Genomic DNA, 14,775 nt, shown 5'->3' on the forward strand with positions numbered 1-14,775 from the left:
CCTCAGTCTATGAGGGCTTAGATTCTGATGCTCAGGGGAAAAGACAAGGTAACCTCGCTGACCCCCTTGCCCGGTGTGCCCTCTCTGAACATGGCCAGTTACCCGGAGAGGGAGCAGGGTGAACTCTGCGGGTCACCTGCCTGCCGCCTGCCCTCTGACCCACCTGATCCTTGATGTGGCCTTGTCCCGGGAGAGCAGCCGGGGGGCCCTTCAGGCTGATACCCTGAATAATCAGCCTAGAGGGAGGCCACCGGAGAGGGATCACCCCAAGGCCAACCCCATAGCAGGCCGCCTCCCAACACCGTCCCCTCCTCCTATGCAACGGTTCCAGCGAATGCTAAACACTCCACTGGCCAGAGCAGAGGTCTGCTGACGGCTTCTGGATTCGGCCTGCTTTCAGATAAGCAGCGAGGGCTGTTGGCAGCCAGGGAGGAATGAATCATGAGGGAAAGACCTAGACTATCTTAGAGTCACGACAAGCATGACCCTCCCCTTTGATGCCAAGAGAGCCAGAGCAACGGGGATCCAGGCACCGAACGGTGGCTGGAATCTCAGAATCTGGTGTGAGGCCCACCCACAGCTCGGTTCTCCCTCTCGTCTAGCCGGGATCTCCTCTGAGTCGTCCAAACTCCCTGAGCCTTGGTTTCTGTATCAACCACATCTTTGATGTCCTGGGTTCCGCTACGCGGACATTCGACGCTTAAGAGAGCGAACAACTTGCCTGCCAGGACAGGTTTCAGTCAATCCAGATCTCATACTCTTTATTGGGCCTCCTAAGCCCCTTTCCAGTGGCCCTAATCACCCTCCAGCCAGGTCCCAGACAGCTAGTGACAGTCCTCGCGCCCCAGAGTCGGAGGCGGTTTTTCTAAACGACTAACCCTAAGCCTGTTCACCCTGCCTTGACCGCCCCTTCCTGTTCCTCGCCTACATCTCCCACTCTCTCTGCCTCCCCACTGACCCTGGTTCTTCTCCACGTGGCCGTGGGTCCCATCCTTCTCTAAGGGACCGTATGATAAACTTCCTCCTTCATGACCGTCCTTTCCACGTCCGTGTGTCTTACCATACCTGATTAAAACACGTCTTGGATACGCTTTCTTTAAATTTTATTTTAGAGAAAATGAGAATGCGGCGGGGGAAGGGGCAGAGGGAGAGAGAGAGAGAGAGAGAGAGAGAGAGAGAGAGTCTGAAGCAGGCTCCACGCTGAACACGGAGCCCAATGGGGGTTTGATCCCACGACCCACGGATCATGACCTGAGTGGAAATCAGGAGTCGAATGCTCCACTGACGGAGCCACCCAGGTGCCCCAAGGCAAATCGTGGGTACTCTTAAAATAGTTTCCATAACTTCAAAGAAGGGATGATGAAAACTATGTCTACCTCAAAGGGTGGCTATGGGGATTGAGTATAGTTGCCCACCTAAGGGACTTAGCATAAGGTCCCTGTCGGGGCCTGATAAAGCACGGTGATTATCACCATCATTAGCACCTGGAAATTTCTTTTTTTTTTTTTTTTTTAAATTTTTTTTTTCAACGTTTATTTATTTTTGGGATAGAGAGAGACAGAGCATGAACGGGGGAGGGGCAGAGAGAGAGGGAGACACAGAATGGGAAACAGGCTCCAGGCTCTGAGCCATCAGCCCAGAGCCTGACGCGGGGCTCGAACTCACGGACCGCGAGATCGTGACCTGGCTGAAGTCGGACGCTTAACCGACTGCGCCACCCAGGCGCCCCAGCACCTGGAAATTTCTATATGCCTGGGCTTCCAATGATGCTGCCAGAACGTGTCTCTCTCCATCCCAGGTTCCTCTTTCCCTTTTAATGGGCTCAGGTGGGCCCTCTCCTGGCAACAGCAAAAGGCCACCATGCCTCCATGCAGCTTCTGTCCCACCGTGCTTCCAGAAAAGTCTGAGGTTCATGCCCCATTGGCTTACTTGAGTCACGAGTCCCTCCCTAAGGTCTGGAGGTTCTGATGGGCAGGGCCAGAAGTTGGGGGTGGGGTCATCCCCACCAGAAGCACACATACGAGAGGGTGACTCCTTAGAGGAAAACTGGGGTACACGAGTGAGGGGTTCTCTCTCTCAAAAATAAATAAATAAACTTAAAAATTTTTTAAATAGTAATCTCAAGTCCCCAGAAAGGGCAATGAAGACAAAAATGCGGCTAAGATGGCTAAGAGACAAAGAAAGCTTCTTATCACACAATAGTATAAGAGGAAGGAAGGAAGGAGGGAAGGAAGGAAGGAAGGAAGGAAGGAAGGAAGGAAGGAAGGAAGGAAGGGAGGGAGGAAGGGAAGTGGGGAGGGAGGGAGGGAGGGAGGGAGGAAGGAAGGGTGAGAATGCCCTTCCTAACATCTTATCCATGGAAAAACCCACTCCACCAGTAGACATAACAACAGAACAGAAGAAAAACTTAGAGGTTTTGCTAAGGAGTATCTGTCCACCTCTGTGCTCTATCATTAGGAAGAGATTCAAATGTTGCCTGTGGCTTCCTTATAAATTAAAAAATTTATATTTGTAGTTAGATTTTATATAGGTCATGGTTTTTGGACTGAGGTACGATCCTCCCTTTCTGACAAATAATTATTTCTTGGGGACAATAACTTCCTCCTGTAAAGCTTTAGACATCCGGGATTCTGAAGGTTCCCAAGGTTCTCCTTCCCACCGCATGGACATCCTTGGGTCTTTCTGGGGTGACTGCTGGACAGGACGGGGAAGCAGTGTGCTTCACGGTGAGGACAGCGCAAAAAGGAAGCCGCATTCCCCACTGCTGCATTGTGATGGTCTTCCCAGGTTCTGGAAAGTCTAACCCCAATTTAAAGCCGTATTTAAGCCCAATCTAAACCTACGTTGGTACGATCAGTAGTAACTGATTAAAAAAAAGAAGAAGAAGAAAGAAAGAAAGCTACTGCCCTGGGCCATGTGGCCAAGCCACTTGCAGAGAGCAGGTAAATATCAGCCTCCCGGTAGACGTTTTTGCTGATCGCACTGTTTCCCCCTCACAAAATTGGCCACGGGTTGTAGAACTGTCATCTCTGCTGTCTATTCCCAAGCCGACTGAGCACTTTTATTAAATTCTCACGGTGTGACATTGAAATACTCCCTGTGGGGAGGCCTGGCCTTGAGCTGTTGGGGTGCTCCGGGCTGCACAGGACTCCCCGGGGTTAGAGCTACACTTTGCGTCTGGCCCGTGGACACATCCCGAGCCACGCCACACACGCAGGCTGCCCCCTCCGAGCCCACAGCCCCTCCGGCCTCCAAGCCTGGCACTCGCACTTTCCACCTGGATGCCGCCCCTGTTCCCTGTTCCTACACCTGTCACAGTTGCATTCAGTCTCAACCATCCAGCCATGAGGGTCCCCGCCCCCTCATCTAGGCTGGGTCAGGTGGCTGTCCTGTGTGCGTCCTGCCACTTACTTGACTACCTAACACTCTACAGCATAAGCGCTTGTTCTCACAACTTCCTAGCCAGAAAGATCTAGAATGCACTTCTTTTCTTATCCCCGGGTCTAGCATGTTACCTGACATACAATAAGCATTCCAGACACTAACTGTTAAATGAATCACTGAATAAATGAGTAGGACTAGGAGTATCTATTTAGAAATATTTCTAGAAGTTTCCTGAAAGCCCCAGAACTCCCCTCAGCTGACTATTTTGTCCGCATCCCTTCTGGACTCTGCACGAGAGACTCGCGTGCTCCGGTGATGCCCTAGTTACGCCCTTGTGTGTACGGATTAATTAAGGACAACCAGCAAGATGGAGAGCTAAGTGTCACAGCATCTCAGAGGCTCCCCAGAATGGCAAACGGGTCACCCAACATTTTCTGACTAAAACAGTCTCTCGTAAAGCTAGTGCCTGACGGATTTCTTGGCAAAGCAATTTTCTCTGAGCTGCCGCAGGAGTGGCAGAGGACGGGGCAGTATCTGGACGCCCCACATCCCTATACAGGCAATAGGCTTTGGGGACCCAGCACCCACCATCTCTCTGTCCTCACCTGTCCATCTGTCTTCACCTCACTTTTTCACCCCAGACACATAGGGCATCATTTCAGCTTCCTAAAGGTGAAAAGCTCTTTCTGGCTTCAGGGTCTTCGCACATGCTGTTCCCTCTGCCTGGCATGCTCTTCCCTGGCTCCTTTCACTTTGTCTGATGTCACCTCTCTTGAGAGGGCCCTGCCTGGCCATCATACCTAAGGCAGGTGTCTCCTTTCTCAGCCTCTGGTGCTTGCCTTTAGGGCAGGTACCACGAGCAAGCTGGCCCCTTTCCCGTCTCAAACCACTTCTGGTCTCTCGGCACCACGAGAGCAGAGCTGATCCTGTCTCTCCCAGCCTCATATTCTCAGGGCCTGGCACACAGTAGGTGTTCAAGAAATATTTCTCAAGTACACAAACCTCATTCTTCAGGCTTATGAATCACGCAAAGACCACCTTCTCCCTCCACTTAAGCCCACAGAGGGCATTTATTCAGGCTACGGTTTTCACATTCTGAGTTGCAGACAACAAATGTGAAATTCCATTTGGCCACGTTGATGATTCACTGCCTGTTTTATGGAGTCGATTGGAAAAAAAAAAATGCCTTGTGCCTTATACTTTTTTCTCCCTTAGCTGTGTTTTGTATCTTTTTATTCTATTTTCTTCTTCTCACGGGCAATTTGGTCATTCCTGATTTCACGTCACCAAAAGAACAGTATTCTTTTTATTTCCTTGTTGAGAACGCCCTCGTCCATAGAGAGATACTTTCATGATGGGCCTACGTGAAATTTCTGGGTGGTTCCACCCTAACGGGAAGTGTATTTTGCAGGCGGCCAAAACGCTATAACATGAGCAAGTTTTGGCGGAGTTCAGGACCGTATGTGGCCCTTGGGAGTTTTCTTCTTTGACCTGCTATCTCTGGGGCCGCTGTGTCTATTTTGAGAAGCACTTAGAGTGAATCTTCGGTGGTGGCGATTGGTGCGGATTAAGCTTAAACTACCGCGGGTTGAAATAACAGAGGCACGTGTTGACAGTCCAAACCACCCCACTCCCTTCCTCTAACCTATCTGTGCATTTTGCTTTCCTACACTCAAGAATCTTCCTAGAATGGCATTTTTCCTACGCACAGAATACAGACCCTTCTAGAAGAGCCCACCCTCGTGGAGGAATCCTTTTGTGAAGTCTGAAGTTCGCTTTCTCAGCCTGTCTCCTCGACTCTTTCCCCTCAGAGCAAAGTTACCAAGTTGTCCCCTTAAGAACTACAGGGATTTGAAGAAAAGGTATTTCTGTGCACAGATGATACAAACCTAAGATTGCTCTCTTGGGTTTTATGTGACTCAAAGCACACGTGTAGATATGTGCGTGTGTAAGTAATGATGACAAGGGCTTATGTGTATAAATAATATACACACAACACAGAGCAATCTGCATGCATTCTCCCCCATCGAATCCTTGCGAGCACTGCACCCATTTTCAGATGAGTAAACACCCAGCCATTAAGCGGTGCGGCTGGCATTCAGCCACGGGAAGCCCCATCTCAGTGCCCATTACAGCCAGCCTGGCTTCCTCTGTGTACTTGAGCTTGTGTTCACACATACCAGAGTGAGTACACACATTCACATCACACACCCGCGTAAGATAAATTCAGGCACAAACACACTAACACATATGTAAATGCTTAGGAAATGTTTCTGCAGGGACATATAATAATGCACTGTTAACCCGTGGACTCTAGGGAGAAGGTATGAAATTGTTACACAACACACTTTTCTAATCATCCCTGTCCTTTGAAACAAACATGCGTTAGTTTCGTACCTAAAACCCCAACTTACTGATTTTGCTGTACATGTTCCCACTAGAAATGCTTGTTGGGCCACTGAACGTTAGGAATAGCTTACGTGTTTGTTTGTTTTTTTCTTTTGTCTTTGGAAGGGCAAGGAATAAAAATTGGTGGAACGAGAAAGCATACATTCAACAGGAAGCAACCTCTTGAGATCTCCTTGCCTTCAAGAACAGGAAAGGCAAAAAGAGTCTGCACACAACTTACCCCTAAACGTGTAACGTTGTCGCCCAGCTTCTCCCAGACCCGACTCTGGCTTTCTTATTTGATTATTTCTGTGTGTTGAATGCTGATCTGTGCTAATCTGCTAAACAGTTTACATGCAGCATTTAATTTTCATATTTGTTTAGGAAACTGAGTCACAGAGAGGTAAAACAGCCAGAGATTCAAGCCCAGCAGGCTGGCTCCCGGGTCAGTGCTCTTAGCCTGTCCTGATACCATTGAGAATTTCCTGGGCCCCCCAAATGCCCCTTTGATGTTCTCTTCCTCTCTGAGTCTTCTCTACCTGCCCTTTCAGGGTGACTGCCTCCTTTTAAAGGCTGCAACATACATTTTAGGGCTAATTGTATCATTTGCAGGAATTCAGTTGCCCACACCAAAATCAGAACACCAATATTCACCCTTCTTGAACCATGTCTCTGTCTTCCTGTGTCCTCTGAAAATCCAGGGTTTGCATTTAGAATCCTGTGCTCCCATGAGATCCTGATACAGCACATAAAATAAGCATAATAAGGGGCGTGTGGGTGGCTCATTCAGTTAAGTCTCCGACAGGCTCAGGTCGTAATCTCATGGTTCCTGAGTTTGAGCTCAGCATCAGGGACAGCTCAAGCCTGGAGCCTGCTTTAGATTCTGTGTCTCCCTCTCTCTCAGCCCCTCCCCTACTCGTGCTTTGTCTGTCTGTCTGTCTCTCTCTCTCTCTCTCTCTCTCTCTCTCAAAAATAAATAAACATTAAAAATTTTTTTTAAATGAGAATAATAAAAGTATCTGCCCTACTGGTTAATGGCGAAAAAGGACTCAAGGGGTAACTTGCTATGGACCTTGGTCAGCCAATGATAGCTTTTGTCCCAGGAAAGACCCCCGATTCCTCCAGGTTTCTGCATTGTCGAGGGCCCTCAGTCGTGCAGGGGGGACTACCGTGCTGCAGTAAGAAGGCTGGCAATTGCCGGAAGTGGTTAGAATCCAGTCTCCAGAGTGGTCTCAGGTCAAATTCTGGTCCTATCACTTTCTTGCTGTCCAATCAAACCCTGGAGCTTCAGTCTACGCAAGTGTGAAATGGACTAAAGAGAGTAGCCAAGTATGGGATTTAGGATTAAGTGTGTCACCCCATGGAAAGTGCTTGCCACGCAGTAAGTCAGTGGTGGTTCAATTTACTGAGCATTTATTGAGCGCTTATTGCATGCCTGGCTTAGGGACACAGGCTTGGCGAAACGTAAACGGTTATGATGCTACGTATTCCACTTGCATTCTGCGCAGCAGGAAGTACTCCTTCTTTGTAACGTTCACCGTGACTGCCTTTCTTTTCGTCTTACTTTTCCATTTTGCACTTGCCCTCACAGCCCCGCAACCGCCTGCATTCCACCGTCCTCGACCGGTGTTAGAAACAGGATTCTCAGAGTTAGGCACCACCCTCCGCGTCCTGGCCGACGCTGGAGGATCCAAACCTCACCCAGGGGTCCCTCTTGGAGTTCTCCAAGAAGGGGTGGGAGGACAGGGGTGCGGGGAGCACAGGAGCGTGACCGAAAGGTCACTATGAACCAGGCGCATCTAGATCTGCTCGGTGCCAGGGACCACGACCCCGGGGGCGCCCGGCGACCGGGACCCCATTCTCCGGGCTGGCGCCGGGAGGAGGAAGAGGAGGCACCGAGGCCAGGTCCTCGCCGGGGGTAGGAGGGCCGCGGCGCCACCCCCCGCCGGCACGCTCTCTCCCGGGCGGGCCTCCGGCGGCCCCGGCACAGCCCCGCCCCTGCAAACCACACCCGGCTCCGGCCTCCAGGAGGCCCCGTCGGCCCCGCCCCCTTCGCGCTCGCCCCACCCCCGGCCTCCGGCGACAACGGCTCGGCCACGCCCCCTAATTATCCACATTCCGCCCCCCGGCCTCTCGGCTGCCGCAGCGAGGTCCGCCCCTCCATGTTGGCCCGCCCCCTACTTATTCCTACCCCGCCCCGGCCTAGCAGCCGCCTGGGCTAAACCCCGCCCCCACGGCCTCGGGGGAGCGGGGGACCCGCTGGTCCACACCCCGCCCCTGCCTCTGGCCCCCTCGGCCCCTGATCGGCCACGCCCCCTCCGCTCTTGCCCCGCCTCCGTCCGCTAGGCCTGCGGAGGCCTGCTCCCTGCTCCCCCTCCCTGTCCCCCTTTCTCCCTCACTCCCCGTCTCCCAAGTAGCCTCGGCTCAGGCACCGCCCTGCCCCCAGGCCCCGCCCCGGCGCGGAGACCACCCCTCCCCTCCGAGCCCGGGTCCCCGCCTCGCGCGCCCCGCCCCCGCTCCCGCCCCCGCCCTCGCGGCCCCGCCCCGGCGCGGGGACCACCCTCCGCCCGCGGAGGCGCGGGCCGAGCGCTCGGGGCACTCTCGGCGGTCCCGGCCGTTCGCCGCCGCCGCGCGGAGATTCGCGCGGAGATTCCGCGGAGCCGCGCGCGTCCCCGGCCGGGCTGAGCTCCCAGACCGCGACGAGAGCCGCAGGAGCCCGCGGGGACGCAGTGCGAGCCAGGTAAGCTGGCGGCAGCCCGGCCGTCCCCTGCGGGCCGCTCCCGCCCCGCGCCCGACCTCGCTCCCGCGGCGCCTGCCGGGGCTCGGCGGGCTCGCACCCTCGTGGGCGCCGATCGCTCGCCCGTCGCCTGAGTTCGGAGCTCCGGCTGCCTGGGCACGGCCGGCGCCGGGAGGCTTCGGGAAGACTCGCGCCCCTGGCCGCCTCCTGGGCTCCCGAGTCACCCCGGCGCAGGCGGCCGGGCCGGGGTTCCGGGCGCCGAGCCGCTGTCGGAGCCCCCCTCTCCTGGCCCTGGCGCCTCCCAGGCAGGCCCTGCGGGGTGGCCCGGCTCGGTGACCGCACGCGTCCCCGGGGCGCCCCCTCGCGCGGCCCTGGGGAGGAGAGGGGGCGCGCGGTCCCGGGTTAAACTTGTTGGTGACAATGCATATTTCAACTTCGGAGATCCCTCGTTTTAGGATGGAAATGAAAATCCCGGGTTCTGGCCCGGCTGTCCGGTGAGCGAGCAGCCGCGAGCTGATAGCGCGGGCGGCCGGCGGGTGGGGACGGCCGGGAGAGAGGCACGTTGTTCTCCCAAGTGATGTTTCCCGGGAAGCCGGCTCCGCGCTGCGGATTGGTGGTGCCCGGGAGTGCGGGCGGCTCCTGGCCCGCGGCCGCTCCTGCAGCCGGGGGACCAGGCCGGCGCTGGCCCTTCCCCGGGGTGCCGGGCGGCGCGCGGGCGGCGGGCCCCTCTACGTGCCGAGAGGCCGGGGAAGTCTCCCGGCCAGTGAGATTCAAGAAGGGGACGTTGGGCTGGATTTTATTCGTGCTGATTCTTGGCAAGTTAATGCAGCAGATTTGCACTGTGTCCTCCATCAGTAATAAGTTCGTGTAACTTTTGATCACAAAAGCAGTATATGCTTTGGGTAGAAAATGTAATGAAGAGAAACAGAAACAGTAAAACAGAAACCATCCGTGATCTCACTCTTCCTACCTGCCTTCAATGTTTACATTCTTGGGGTCACAGGCTTGCCGATTTAATGAGTAAGTTACCACTGGATCCTCTCTTGCCTAAATGAAAGTAATCGCTTTATGCGACTCTACCCTTCCCCACCCTTCCAAGTGTGATGGTCTCTGAACACCAAAGTTTGGGCTTATTGGCCTGGCTCCCTTCTCAGCTGGCCACGGGTTCCCTTCCTGCAGGCCTGAGGTGGAGAGAGAGGGCGCAGTCAGCTTAGAACACTGGGTAAGACTTGATTGGCCTGGTGCCTCTCCACCTTCCCCTGTGGTTTTGGTTCCTTGCCTTGTAATAATGAAGGTAATGATTCTCAATCTGCTTCTCAGGCCACCATAAAAATTAATGGGTGGTTTGCAAAGCGTTTTGACATTCTTGGATGGACAGCGGCTGTACTTTAAGGGGCTAGGGAGCATTTTGCTGTTCCACGTTGCTGTCGTCATCAAATAAAAACAGTCTACCTCCCACCTGGCCGCCCTGACCAGGAAACAGTCTCTACTGATGTCCGGTGGAGCCTGGAGAACGTTCCCGGCTCCCTGCTCAGTGCATTCTGTCCAACAGGTCGGGGAGGGAGCGGGGGCTTGGAAGGAGACAGCACCCCCCCAATCCGCCTCCTCGCTCTGCTTTCCGCATGTGGGTGGATGTGGGGAGGGTGAGGGGAGACTGACATTAAGTGGGCCCCCCGTTGCACAGGCCCCCGTGCCTGTCCATCTGTGGAATGCCAAGGCCACGCTGATCCCAGAAGGAACAGTTAGTTCTGGGAGGACTCAGAAAGTGAACAAACCTGGCTTCCTAGGGATTTGTCTTACAGCTCGCTTGTTTACTAAACGAACAATGAGCAGCTCAGATCTGCGGTGCCGGAGAAGCTTCTGTGAGCTTTAGTTTTTTTCCTGTTGTTCCAAGACGCAGGCCCCACACTTTGTGGCCTTTGAAAACAATTACTAGGGACTCGGACCTGGTGTGCGAAGCCCGCGTGGGGAGCGGTGCACGCACGTTGCCTTTTGTTCCCCCGGCAGAGAAACCACGGTGGCAGAGCCTCTCTGTAGGCCGGTCTGCAGGGCGCCTGTTTGTCATTTGATAGTTTCGTGTGTTTATTGTTGCTACCACCAGCACTTTGATCTGCCCAAGGTCTAGCTGATCGCAGCCCAGACACAGGGGGATTTCCAGAAGGACCCAGAATGAGGGCTGGACAGATTGCAGCTAAGTGTCCTTAACTGGGCCCTCTGCCAATTAGTGTTGTGCTCTTAATTTTCTCGGTGGAGGGAGGAAGAGGCAGTCTTCCTGAATTTTCTCCCTTGCTGTTGTTTGCTAACTTGATTTCTGGTTACCCAGCAGCCTGGAATTACTTTCCTGCGGCTGCTGGTGCAGACTTTTTTCTTATTCTAATGGCTTCTAGTCCGTCGATAAGGTATGCTAATGTGAATGGGGTTTACGCCCTTGGGTCCTGGGAGGCCGCTCCCACATTTAAATCTTCAGATCGCAGCCAGTTCCTTGGGGGAGGAGGCCCCCTAGCTTCCCTCAGCTTCTTAGGGGAAGCCCTTGACCCAAACAAGCTTAAGAATCCCTGAGTTCGACCCTTGCCGACCTCATGCCGGGCTCCACGCAAATGTCGGTGGCTCCCTGTTTAGGGCATCAGCCTTGTTTTGACTGAGTAGAAGCTGCTGTTGTAGCGAGCGGGCCTTGGGCCAGCCACGTGGGTTTTCCTTAGGTCTGTTATTTTCAAATTCAACACCTGAACCGGGCAGTGCTGTGACTTTTCTTCTGAGAACTGGAGTCAGGCCCCCGGGATATTTTCGAAGGCCCTGAAGAGGCACACTGGGGCATCTTTGCCCCGAGGTCACTGCCTGACAACCCAGTTACTGGGAAAAGGGTCACCGAGCAGCTGCCTAGACATCACCCAGAGTGCTCTGGCTGGCTTTGCTCCTGGCCCAGAGGGGAGCCCGGGGGTCTTTCAGTGTTTACACTCAGCTCCCAGGACTCTGCCCCCGGCCTCCCCAGCTATTGGCACAATAGAAGCCCCACCTTCCGCCATCACCCTCCGCGGGAGGGACAGAAAAATAATTCACCGAGTCCCCGAACACCCAGGGCACAGTCCCGCGACTTATTCAGGATCTCTCAGGAAGCCTGAGCCTGCTTTTCAGTGGGCCCTGGGGCATCCGTGTGTTACATAACAGCACCTGGTGCCATCTGGCCGCACGTCTTAAGGGAGAGGATGTCAGTATTCGGCCTTTCGAAGGCAAGAGAATGCAGAAGGTATTTTAGAAATAAAGGGGTGTGTTTCAGGGAGGGAAGGGTGATCCCCACCCAGGGCATCACGGCCCCCCATCCGCCAGGTGACCCAGTGCCCGCCCGAACCAAACGCTCGGTAAGCGAGTAAGATTTCAGGAAGTAGAGAGGTGGGCTGGGTTCACCTAATTGAAGTTGAAATTTGGGGCGGTTTGGGGGCAAGAAGGGCTTACGAAGCATCGGGCCTGGAGTGCACGCTTAAAAATCCCTCCAGACACTGCGAGGGGTTCCATTTTACAAGGAAGCTACGAGAATTTAAGCAGCTCTCACAACACAGTGGTCCAAAAAGTGCTTGAGCTGAGAAATCAGCCTATATCTGCCTGAGCCCAGAGCTCGTGATCGCATCTCCCAGTGTGCTAAAATGAAAGGCATTCATACCTTTGGGTCACATGAAGCCACGCACAGGAGAATAGCAGAGTCCCTGCCTCCCTTGCACAATTCTAAAAAAGCTTGCACTCTGAAGGTGAGACATCTCTAAAACCTGTAAAAATCTCTGCAGCCTAAATGGAAGGCAGCCGGTTGGCACCTTTATTCCCCGGGGTTGGGGGGGGGGGGAGCGAGCTGTGTCCCGCCCTGTCCGCAGGGTCAAGGTTGATTTCCTTGGAAGACTGAGGTTTTGAAGTTGGGGTAACTCGGACAGGAGCCACCGTGAAATCTGTTCTGGTACCAGGAAGCGAGGGTATTCCGGGCAGATGAGGTCACTAGAACAAGGTAAAGATTATGGGAAGTCTGTTAAGTCAATGTGAGATAAGGATTCCGCCTTCCGCGTCGTAATCAAATAAATGACATGCCCCGAGATTATGCTTATCTGCTCATTAAAAGCTTGTCTCTGGAGAAACTCTCTGCTGGTTCCTGTTAGCCCCACTCCTCTGAACGAATTGAGAAGAAAACTTCCCGTGGAAGGCTTCTGTGGTTCCAGAATTCCTGGTATTCATTTCTCCTCTGTCTTCCTCTTTCCCCCAGTCTGTGGGACTGAGGCAGGAAACCCTGTCCCATTTTTAGGAACACGCAAGCCTGCTCTGGTCCCCGGGCCTGGAGGGAACAGAGGTGTCCTTTGCCGGCCCGCCCGGGCCTGTGCTCCACTGAAAACCCCACTCTCCGAGGAAAGGAACAAAGAGCCTTTCTGGCGGCACCTGCCGGTTAGGGTGCTGTCGTGTAAACACCCCCTCTGGCACCAGCTGCGGCACTAAATGTCGCACAACCTGCGGGAGCCAGTGGGAGCCGGCTGCAGCCCGCCTTCCGTTGCACTGAGCCTCCGCAGCCGGCCCCCTTACCGAGTGGGGGAACCCGTGACCCAGTCGCCCGGCTTCTGCCCGGACCGCGTGTGCCCGGCAGCTGGGCCGGGAGAGGACGTGGATGTCGCTGGTAGCCTGATTTCGGCCAGCCTCAAAACGTACTGGATGTTGAAATCTCCTGGGAGATTTTGTAAAAATCCACCTTCGCCAGCCTGGTGCCCGGTGGAATCCAGATCTCTGAGGGTGGGGCCCAGACACGGGCAGTTTCTACAAACTCCCCGTGAGAATCCCCATTCTACTCTAGTACTCAGGGCTCCACTCCGCCGAGGTGGGGGAATTTGTAGGAAGGACTGGAGATGTGGTTTGGGACCGGGTGGGGCAGACCCGGTATTTGAGGCCAGGGAAGGTTTTTAGGGCCAGGTTCTTGGAAGGGCAGCCAGAGGTCCCCGATCTTTCCAGTTGCCATTTGGAGACCTTACTCCGTTGGCCCTTTCCTTCCGTGGGTGGCGATCAGCATACTTCCTGGTGGTGCCTTGGTCTCTCCTGCTGGTCTAGAACAGAGAAGGGTGTTCGTGGACAAAGGGATCGGGATCAAGCCAGGAGGCCTGTCCTTGGGGCGATCGCTTCTTGGGTGGGTTTTTGAAGAGCTGATTTTAAAGCAGAGTGCCAGAGTCGAGAGGAGCTTCCCAGGACCACCCAAGCGAAGAAAGGAGAAACTAAGGGCTTTGTGAGTCTGAGCTTGGTTACACACGTAATCTGATTATTTGTTCTCTATCATCATTAGCAGCCAAATTATTTTAAAACAGCGAGAGCTCCTTGGGAGACAGCAAGCACGTGGGAAATGGGGAGCGTCCTTGAACGTCTGAGCCAGGCTTGTTAGCAGGCCTGTTAGCAGGAAGAGGGAAGCTAGGCCCCCAGGATGCAGAATTGGAGGAGGCGTCCCTGGGGTTGTTCCCTTACAGGGTGATGAGACGAGGAGGACCGGTTGAGAGGTTGAGAGCGCCGACTGGGGCCTCGTTTCCTTAGGGTTGAGCCCATGAGTGTGGAACAGCTCACTGGAGACTTTGAGTGTGAGCTGGGGCCCCTGGAAGCACGCTTCGGGTCACCCCATGAAGATGGGGCAGGAAAGCCAAGGGGGAGGAGGAAAGAAGCTGCTGGAAGCGGGAGACCATGCAGGCTCTGTGTCCCACCGAGCCGGGCAGAAGATGGGGTGGAGAGGAAGGGGGTTGAGAGCCTGACATAAACAGGGTGGTTGTGGGGTTGATCAGAGAAGCAACATCAGGAAGACAGGGGGCCCCTGGGTTTGGCTTGTTAGACCCGTGTGATTGTGGTGGTTGGAAGCTTCTAGAAAAAAATCGAGAACACCGAGCGTGGACCACTGAGAAGAATGTTAGCGGTAAAAGAAATAGGACTGTCGAGACAAGAGGGACCCAGGGCTGGGTCAGAGGGCCTGCGATGCTCCAGGGCAATGAGTGGGTGAGTTGGCCCCAGGTCCCCTGAGGGAAGGAAGGAGATGGTTGTGGGTGGTTGTCATCGGGAAGAACAGGTTACAGAAGCCTTCCCCAAATGCCTTTTCGCCCTGTGCTCATCTGGCTCGTTTTTTTGCTAGCCTTTGGGGGGTGCTGGCTGGGGGACTCCTGGGTGCAGGCCCCTTCTCGAGAACCCCTTCCTGGGTCCCCAAGATGGGGAGCTGACCCTGCTCCCTGCATGTCTGTTGACCCGCTAGGCTGGACACTGCTCAGCACCGGTTACAC

The 14,775-nt window shown here is 54.5% G+C and overlaps 1 protein-coding gene across 4 annotated transcripts in view; it reads left to right on the forward strand.

The window, feature by feature from the left end:
• Window positions 1-8,321: 8,321 nt before the first annotated feature.
• Window positions 8,322-14,775, forward strand: part of SH3BP4 (SH3 domain binding protein 4) — an 85,222-nt gene continuing 78,768 nt past the window's right edge. For all 4 annotated transcript variants that reach the window (XM_086719997.1, XM_086719996.1, XM_086719998.1 and 1 more), the window contains exon 1: window positions 8,322-8,512. The gene's annotated coding sequence lies outside the window, so the exon portion shown is untranslated. The remainder of the gene's footprint in view (window positions 8,513-14,775) is intronic.

The sequence above is a fragment of the Puma concolor genome, chromosome C1, assembly GCF_028749965.1.
Source record: "Puma concolor isolate L17-30 chromosome C1, mPumCon1.1.hap2, whole genome shotgun sequence".
Taxonomy (NCBI): Eukaryota; Metazoa; Chordata; class Mammalia; order Carnivora; family Felidae; genus Puma; species Puma concolor.